This window comes from Catharus ustulatus, chromosome 1 (assembly GCF_009819885.2).
Source record: "Catharus ustulatus isolate bCatUst1 chromosome 1, bCatUst1.pri.v2, whole genome shotgun sequence".
NCBI classification, from domain to species: Eukaryota; Metazoa; Chordata; class Aves; order Passeriformes; family Turdidae; genus Catharus; species Catharus ustulatus.
Genome location: NC_046221.1, coordinates 44,811,078 through 44,819,929, shown reverse-complemented (window position 1 = coordinate 44,819,929; position 8,852 = coordinate 44,811,078).

The window sequence follows — 8,852 nt, the reverse complement described above, 5'->3', positions numbered from 1 at the left end:
AAAGACAAGAGCTTTCATAGCTCAAATGCAGACTGATGTCCCAAAGTGTTTTCTGTAGAGGAGATGCAGAATGAGATGGGTAAGATCTGCTGATGTGAGCTCAGAGTAGTGCAACTCAGGCTGGAACATAAACATCCATTAGACCCATTCTTCCATCAGGCATTGGAAAGCTTATGGTGTTTTTTAATTTTCCTTATTGTTCCCGTCTCTATTTTCTGCTTTTCTGGGTAAAGAGGGGACTTTGAGCAGGAGAAAGCCAGGCTCAATTTATTTCAAGGAGCAAAATTGTTCATAAGTGTAATGACACCAAATGCTTTAAGCCCACCTACAAGTTTGTTCTTAGAAAGGGCTAAGGATGTTTAATGAACTATTTTTTAGACATTATCATGGTGTTGGAGCTGAATATTTATTCTTCAATGTGGCCAAAGGTTGTGGCTAATCAGGATGTGCTTTTAAGCTTCAAATAAAAGAAAATTAGATAAATATCAGGTCTTTGTGTCTCAAATGAACCAACAGTTTCTTATGCAAAAGGATGTGTTGGTTTTTGTGAAAAGGGAGACCAAGGGCTCTGTTGCAAGTAGATGTATCAGTGTGTTTTGTAGTTGTGTCTGAGTAATGTCAGTTTAGAGCCATCAGACAACATTTCCTCAGGCAGGCAACAACAGCAACAAAAATAAGTTCTTACTCTGTATTACCTGTAGTTATTAAAGAACAAAGGACTGAACATGTTACCAGGAGTCTGAATCCTGCAGGATGACATCGTACCCAATGTTGGGAGCTGTCGTCTTGCCCAAGGATAATTGCTGGCAAGCTCTGCTACCAGTGCCTTAATTTGTGAAGGTTGCTACAAGATCTCCCCCAAGACTTCTCCTTTCCAGGCTGAACAATCCCAATTCTCTCACCCTGTCTTCATAGGAGAGGTGCTCCAGCATCTGATCACCTTTGTGGCCTTTTTCTGCAGTCACTGTAGGAGTTAATTCCGTGCCCTTGTGCTGTAGGCAAGGCACTGATCTGGGGTTTGCATGTCCAGGAGCTCATTAACCCTCTCCTTATGCTGTTATGTTTGGGTTAGTGGGGTGTTTTTAACATCAGGAACATGCTGCTCTGGTGGAGGATGTAGGGTTAAGCTTTAGCTGTATCTGTTGCTTCATGGCGTGACTGCTTTGAAAAATAAATACTCTTCAATAATAACCCCTCTCAGTAGTTCTGTAATAGTATGTGAATAAACAGTGTCAAGCTTACAATATAAGTTGAAGGTAAAAAGACAGCTGGAAGAGGAAATCAAAACGCTCATGTATCACTTGACAACATAATTGCAGCCATTGATGATAAACAAGAAGAGTTTATTTCTCTTGAAATACCATACTTTCAAATACCAATGCTCTGTCTTTCTAGATGAGACTGATAAACGTTTTTGTTTGCTATTTTCACTTCATGTGGAAAAATGTGGTTTTTGCTCTGTTAGTGTTTAACAAATATTATTCTAGCAAACTGAAGGAGTGACAAGCTTATGTGTAAAATTCCACCCTCCTTACTGTTTCCTTGCTGAATTCTAGAAGTCCTGGAGGACTTTGATGATCCTTGTGAGCTCCAGCACATGGGTTCCCCTGGAATGCCAAGGAGAATACTATTCAAAGGAAGTTGCTGGCCCTGTCCTAGGGTGCTTCAGAAAATCTGGCTCACCGCAGTGAGGACAGTGGTGGGGTTCATTAATTTTAGGATTGCTGTGTCTGTAGCTATGGTTCGGCTTGGGTCATTCTTCTGATTTATGTCATTTTCCCACCTCCTTGAGATTTTGCATGGGAATTTGTTGGTTTCATAACTGTAAACATTATTTGTACACGGTGTTGTCCAATAATTAGCTCCTCTGCCCTTCAGTGCACAGGTAGTGCTTATTAATTGCATTTAATGAGCATCTCTCACCTGCAGAAAACTGCCCTGCTCTGTTACACACCTTAGCATGTAGCATAGCTTAGTATGATTTATTTATGTAACATGCTTGAAGGCACTTAACAGCTGTAAGAACATGCAGAAATGCTGACCTTGGCCTTGGGTGTTTATTGGTTTTGGAGACAGCGTGCAGTTTCTGGGGGAGTAATTTAAGTTGATTACACGTAACCTTAATGTTATCACACTGAAGAAAGAATTCATTTAAATGGGTGCAGCTCTGCTGTGTCTGGAAGTGTGGCAGCAAAACAGACAGTTTTTCTTGAGGAATGTGCACAGCCAAGTTGTGTCAGGTAGGAAGGGGGTACCTCAGGATTGGTAGTCTCCAAACTGGTGCAGCCTGCTGACTTCTACCTCATGAAGTGCCCCAAAAACATGTGGGATATGAATTGTAGAGGACTATTACAACTGCTCCAGACCCCTGCCCTTCTATCAGTGCATCTTCCTTGCATCTCTCCCCTCATTTCACAGAAGTGTGCACGATAAGTGGGAATGTTGCACTGGAGTGGGCATCAAGAAAGATTTCCAGCAGCATCAGTGTCCATAATAATGTCCTAGCTCTCCCTCATTCCATTAAATTATTATATATGGTGTCCCACCTTTGTGCACAACCTTTGTGCATGGTTGATATGGCCTAGAATAATTTCTGTTGGAATACTGAAGACCTGAGCTGTGGTCTTGCTTTTTCATCCAAGTGGCACCCACTGCCCATGAATTGAAAATCACTGCTTGGGAATAATTCCATTTGGAGGTTAAAGTAGCATTCACTGTCATGGCAGTAACTTTGCACACTATGACAGAACCCAGAAGAGAAAGTCAGCTTAGAAAATGAGTGCAGTTTTTAGTGTGAACACAGAAAATGGCTTGAATTATTTGCTGCAATGTAATGAGTAAACACTGGAGATGGGTCCCTTTGTGCTGTGGTGCTTCCTGCTGCTTCTCAAATTCCTGTGTGAAATATCTGGCATAAGATATACATATTGAAATCAAATTATGCATAAATCCAGACTTGGGATTTTGGAAGAGGCAGGATTGCAAGGGGGGTTGTTAAAAAAAATTGACTTAAACCAATTTCATATCAATCAAATTGTGTTATATCATTTGCTTTACATTTCCCTGGGTGACACAGTCTTCCTGTCAGCTAAGTCAAGTTTTCATTTGTCTGTTTTTTATCTCCTTCCTCATTTCCTTTCTAGTAGAAAGTAGTAGAAAACCTTTAAAAATTTGGGTTTTTTCAGACACTCAAAACCTTGAAGAAGGTCCCTTGGCAACCTGATGCTCTATTGAAAAACGGAATGACTCATCATTCATAGGCAAGAGTCATTTTATAAAAATTTCTTTTTTTATTTCTAAAAGATCAAGGGGAAAGATCAAGATTGCTGAATCTGCACATGACCTCTCTTGAAGTGATGTTCCACAAATTCCCACCACATCCTGCCTGAAATCTTTTGTTGCTCCATGCAACAGTGAGCTTCCAGCACAAATTACAGTTTTGGTGCCTCAGTCCTGCTTAGTATACATCTGCCTAACACCACACAAAATATGCATGAAAATTTGGCAGTGGGCAACGAAAGATTTAGTACATGGCACATCTTTCAAAATCACAGTTCCTTTTTCTGCAGCAAGCAAGAAATGGATTTTTGTCCAGTGATTTGTTCTCAAATTGCACCACCTCTTTCCAAAGGGAGATTTTTCTCTGGAGTTACCAGCTCTTTCTTAGGCTAGCTTGGAATTTTCTTTTATTGGAATATCTCCTTTATCTTAGAGCTGCATATGAGAAATAGCTTGATAGAAAAGAAACATTTTATTTCGTTACCCTCATCTTTCATTTCTCTTGATCACAAGTTGAGAGAGAAATGCTTTCCCTGTACGGCACTTAAAGAGAAAATCAATTGTTTTCTGTGAAATTGCCCGTTGGTTTCTAACTTGCTACTTCACCCCCTCTTAGCAAGGTGCCATGAAATGTCCTTCAGCTCTTTGTCACACAATCTTGGATCCATAGAGCCGTGGCTGTGAGCCCAAAGGCTATCATCCTGCAGGTACAGCAAGCACCAGAGACAGAATGTTTCAAGCCTTGTTATTTGAAGCTGTTGGACCCTTTAATGATGTGGCTGCAGAATCCTGCCTGTTACAGGCTGTACTGAGGGCACTCACCCACCCCTGTGGTACACACACCTCAGAAGGAGCCTCAGGGAGGCTTTGTCTTCTCATGCCAAGGAGCACTTTCGGAAGCAGTTTGCTTAGTGCCCTGCACAGTGGCTGTTAAAACCATGAACTATTACCAGCTCTGACTTAGCAACTGAATAACCCAAGCACCACAGTGTATAAACTGTGTGTATGCCTGTCCTCCAGTGCTCGCTGTATGTTATTTCTGACCAGGAGTCTCAGTGACAGCTTCACCTGTTTGCAGTTCAGTGCAACTGCTCCAGTTGGTGAAACAGTCTTTTTTCTCTGCACTCTTTGAAAAACCCCAAATGGAGTCCTGAAACTTCAGTGTAGACAAATAACAAAAGGGTTGGCTGCTCCCCTATTGTGCATCCCCCCACTCAGATCTACCCTGTTCACTGATGTCCAAAATTGGTGCTTTGGTGTGAACACAAAGCTTGCTCTTGTCTGAAATGCAGACTGTATTGGCAATACTAGGTGGTGTCATCTGAAGCCAGTGCTTTAACTATTAATCACCTTATGAGCTTTATTGTGGATGATTAAATGTAATGTTTTCAAATACAGACAGATTTTGACTAAAAAAATTCATAGTTATTAATCATCAGGTGAAAATAATTGCTGTTTTAAAAATGTGGAAGTATCTCATCTGTCAATTCACATGTAAAAAACCTAATGCATTACTAGTGCCCAGTTCTTTACTTACAAAGTATTTTTCAAACCAGACTCTTACCTTTCCAAATGCTATTTATGTACATTTAAATTTAAACTAGTAGGTAGTGGCTTCAAGGGAGCACAAGTCTGAGATGTCAGCATATCACAAGATTCATCCCACAGACTGTGGACTTCAAATGAAACTTGACTCAGGGCAAGAACGTATGAGGTCCTGGAGAAGCAGGGACTGCTCTGAAAGGGCTTGGAAGGAGAAGAGAGTAAACGCCTGACAGCTGAGGACTGGCACATTATTAGAGCTCTGCTGCACCGAGGGCAACACTTAAAAAACGAAGGAGAGAGAGGAATGATGAGGGAGTGAGGAGTAAGATGTGCATAAGGAGTGTGAGCAGCCCAGCACTGCAGGCACTTGGGGGCATGGTGTGGAGATGAGCAACTGAGGAAAGAGGCACTGAGGAATTTGCAGAGAAGCAGTTCTGACACTTCTGACAGGAGAGACATGGCTTCGTGCTGGAGGTTGGCAGGAACAGGGGAACAGGCTGCAAAACCAGGATGGATGTGGGTAGCAAACCTAGGAAATGCTTGTAGCTAAGGTCTGTGTTGAAAGGATTCATCTTGGGCTTCATCTGGGAGAGCAGCCTGACAAAAGCAGATAGATGAACTCTCAGGAGAGCAAGGTTGGAGGGATATGGGGGGAATAAAGATGCCCCACACACTTGGTGAGCCTGCTTTAACCCAGCTGAAAAGATAAGCAACCCTCTTGAAATGAGAAATTCAGGAACATAATCTTCAGAAGAGGAATCCAGGCACTGAATTATTTCCTGAGGAAAGTGCTTGCTGCTTGCCTGCAGCTAGGCTTTCATTCCCTGATTAAGGGCAGGATTTAAATTTAAGCTTAGATGGTTTAAGTAATCCCCTGCTTGCTGTGCCTGCTGCTGTGCACTCTTGGTACCAAGAATATTTTGTGAAGGGCCAGCAGAATGTACAGACCTCACATTTTGAAATGCAAGGACAATCTACACGGAGGAGTCCATCAACCTCTGCCTTTCTGTTCTCCTTTCATCTGTCTCTGTTTCCATCCCTGTGGCAGTGACTGCCAGCCATTTAATAACAACCTTAATTACTTCCAGGGACTGGTCGGGTGTGTTCTGGCCGTGTTGAACTTAGTGCAGCAGTGGGCAAGGAGCAGAGAAATCAGGTGCAACATACCAGATTTGTGGAGGGAGAGAAAGTTTTGTGGAAGGAGTTGCAGAGAGAAAAGACTTCATCCTGCATCTGGTATGTACCAAAAGTAGCTGCAATATTGGAGGTTTACTTGGAATTTATCATGTGCTTGACAGGCTCTGTGACTGATCACATCTGTGCCTTCCTGGCAGCTCTAATCCAGCACAGGTTGTTTTAAGATCTCCAGAAAGCTGTTGACAGACAAAATCCTAAAAGGTGATATCTTGAAAACAGCTCAGCTTTCTTATCTTCTTTTTTTTTTCTTTTTTCCCCCTCCCTTGTTTTAATAATTTATCTTTTTTTACCATTAATTTTCCTTTCTTTTCCTTTTTTTTTCCTCAGTAGATCACTCTAACTGCCAGCCAGGTCTGTAACCTGTGATCAGCTGATGTCAGGCACTGCAGGTTTGGTGCTTGGACTCTGTTCTGCACGTGGAATTCTAGTATTTTTTCTACTGTGAGAAGCAGAAGATGCTTGGCCACTTTGTTGCAGAGCTGGAAGATAGATTTTATTTCACATTAATCTAACCTACTTGTCCTCAGCTGCCTTTTTGCCACTCTACTTTGTCCAGTTTTAGTTTGTGTTTGAAATAGGAAAGAACAGGGCAGGATCTGAACATTTTTGCACCTTGATGTGGAGAGCTAGGCTGAAAGGATAGTACAGGAGGGAATCTTTCACAATGACTTGCAGCTGTACTGATTACCAAGGAGGGGAAACATCTCTGTCTGGCCAATCAGTCTGGGGGATATAAAAGAGTGGGATAGCTAGCCACCAGTTAGGCAGCCAGGAAAGGGATATCTTGAGGTTAGCTAGTCATGCGGAATGAAAGAAGGAGTCAGCATTACACAAGAGAAAGGTCTGTGAAAGAAGGCATGTAGATTTTGCAAATAAAGGACTGGTGGGGATGCTAGTTAAAGGGCTGGAGATGATAACAACTGTGTCTGTTTTGACATAACTGCAATACCTTGAGGGTTCAAGTATTTGAAAGCCAAACTAAAACTGATCACCCTTAGAGGATTTTACAGGGTAGAGATTGAATCTCATAAAAATCTAGCTCCAGGTTCACAGTCAAAGTTAACTAAAATTTACCTTTTAGATAGAATTTCTAATTTCTTATAGTATCAGTGTGAAGACACACTTTAAAAAAAAATCCCTAAATATAGAAATACACATTTTTGCAATTTTTTCTGCCCAGTCAGATTGAAAGAACCTGTGTGAAAGGATTCAATGTAGATGCCCCATCTCCACAGTAACAGTAACGCAAAGGAAAGTGGAGGACAGGCTTTGCCAAGGCAGCTCTTCACCTGAGGGACTGGGATAAATGTGGGTGACTGGGAAAGCACTGACTGGAAGGCACAGCTTGTACTGGAGGACTGCAGGACCACATGTGCTTCCTGCTCCAGAGAGTGTGTATTCCCCTCCACTTTCCTGTTTTCAACCTCAAAACTGATCCCAGTGCAACCTGGAGTGAGGCCTCCAGACAGATGTGTCTCACATCCTGGAATGGCCTCCCTGCTGTGGCACAGGAAAGCCTTTGGACCTAAATAATATCAGACTGTCACCTGTCACTGGTGGGGTTCCACAGGGCTCCGTCTTAGGCCCTGTGCTTTCCAACATCATCATAAATTACTTGGATGCAGGACTGGAAGGGGTAATAAGTGGGGAGCCAATACAAAATTGCGATGTGTCAATTGCCTTGAGGCTCTGCAGAAAGACTTTCACAAATCAGAGATGGGTGATCACCAACGGTATGAAGGTTAACAGGGACAAATGATGGATTCTGCACCTGGGACAGGGCAACCCTGGTTGTGTGTATAGACCAGGGAATGAGAGGCTGGAGGGCAGTGCTGTGGAAAGGGACCTGGGGTTGATGGCAAGCTGAATGTGAGTCAGCTGTGCCCTGGCAGCCAGGAAAGCCAACCCTGTCCTGGGGGGCATCAGGGACAGCATCACCAGCTGGACAAGGGAGGGGATTGTCCTGCTCTGCTCTGCACTGCTGCAGCCTCACCTCAAGTGCTGGGGGCAGTTTTTGGGAGCCACAATATAAAGAAGACATTGAACCATTAGAGAGTGTCTAGAGGAGGGCAACAAGGATGGTGAAGGGTCTGGAAGGGAAGCCTGGTGAGGAGTGGCTGAGGTCACTTGGTTTGTTCAGTCTGGAGAAGAGACTGAGGGGAGACCTCATTGCAGTCTGCAACTTCCTTGTGAAGTGAAAAGAAGGCGCGGACACTGATTTCTTCTTTCTGGTGACAGGACCCAAGGGAATGGCCTCAGGTTGTGTCAGGGGAGGTTTAGGTTAAGCATTAGAATAAGGTTCCTCACCCAGAGGGTGGTTGGGCACTTTAACAGGCTCCCCAGGGCAGTGGTCACAGCACAAAGCCAACAGAGTTCAAGAAGCATTTGGACAATGCTCTCAGGCACATGACTCCTGGGAATGGTCCTGTGCAGAGCCAGAAGATGGACTCAAGGGATCTTTGTGGGTCCCTTCCAACTTGGTTTATTCTGTGATTCTGTAAAACAGCCAGACCTTAATGAAAAAAGAAAGGAAGAAAGAAAAGAGAAAGAAAGAAAATTAGTTTTGCTGATAATATATTACTAACAAAAACATGAGACCTCATGTATGTACTTTGCACAGACAGATGCAGTTCAGCTCTCCTTTGTGCACTAAGGCAATGTAGTTTTCAAATGAGTTGCAAATTCAGGCCAGTCCTAAGGGACTTAAAATTATTATTCAGAAAGTCAGAGTAGGCTATTCTTTAGTGCCAAAAAATTCAGGTCTAATTATGGGGTGTGCACCACCGGCAGTGACAGTAGGAAAACAAGTGCTTGTTGGAAAGTTTCCCTCA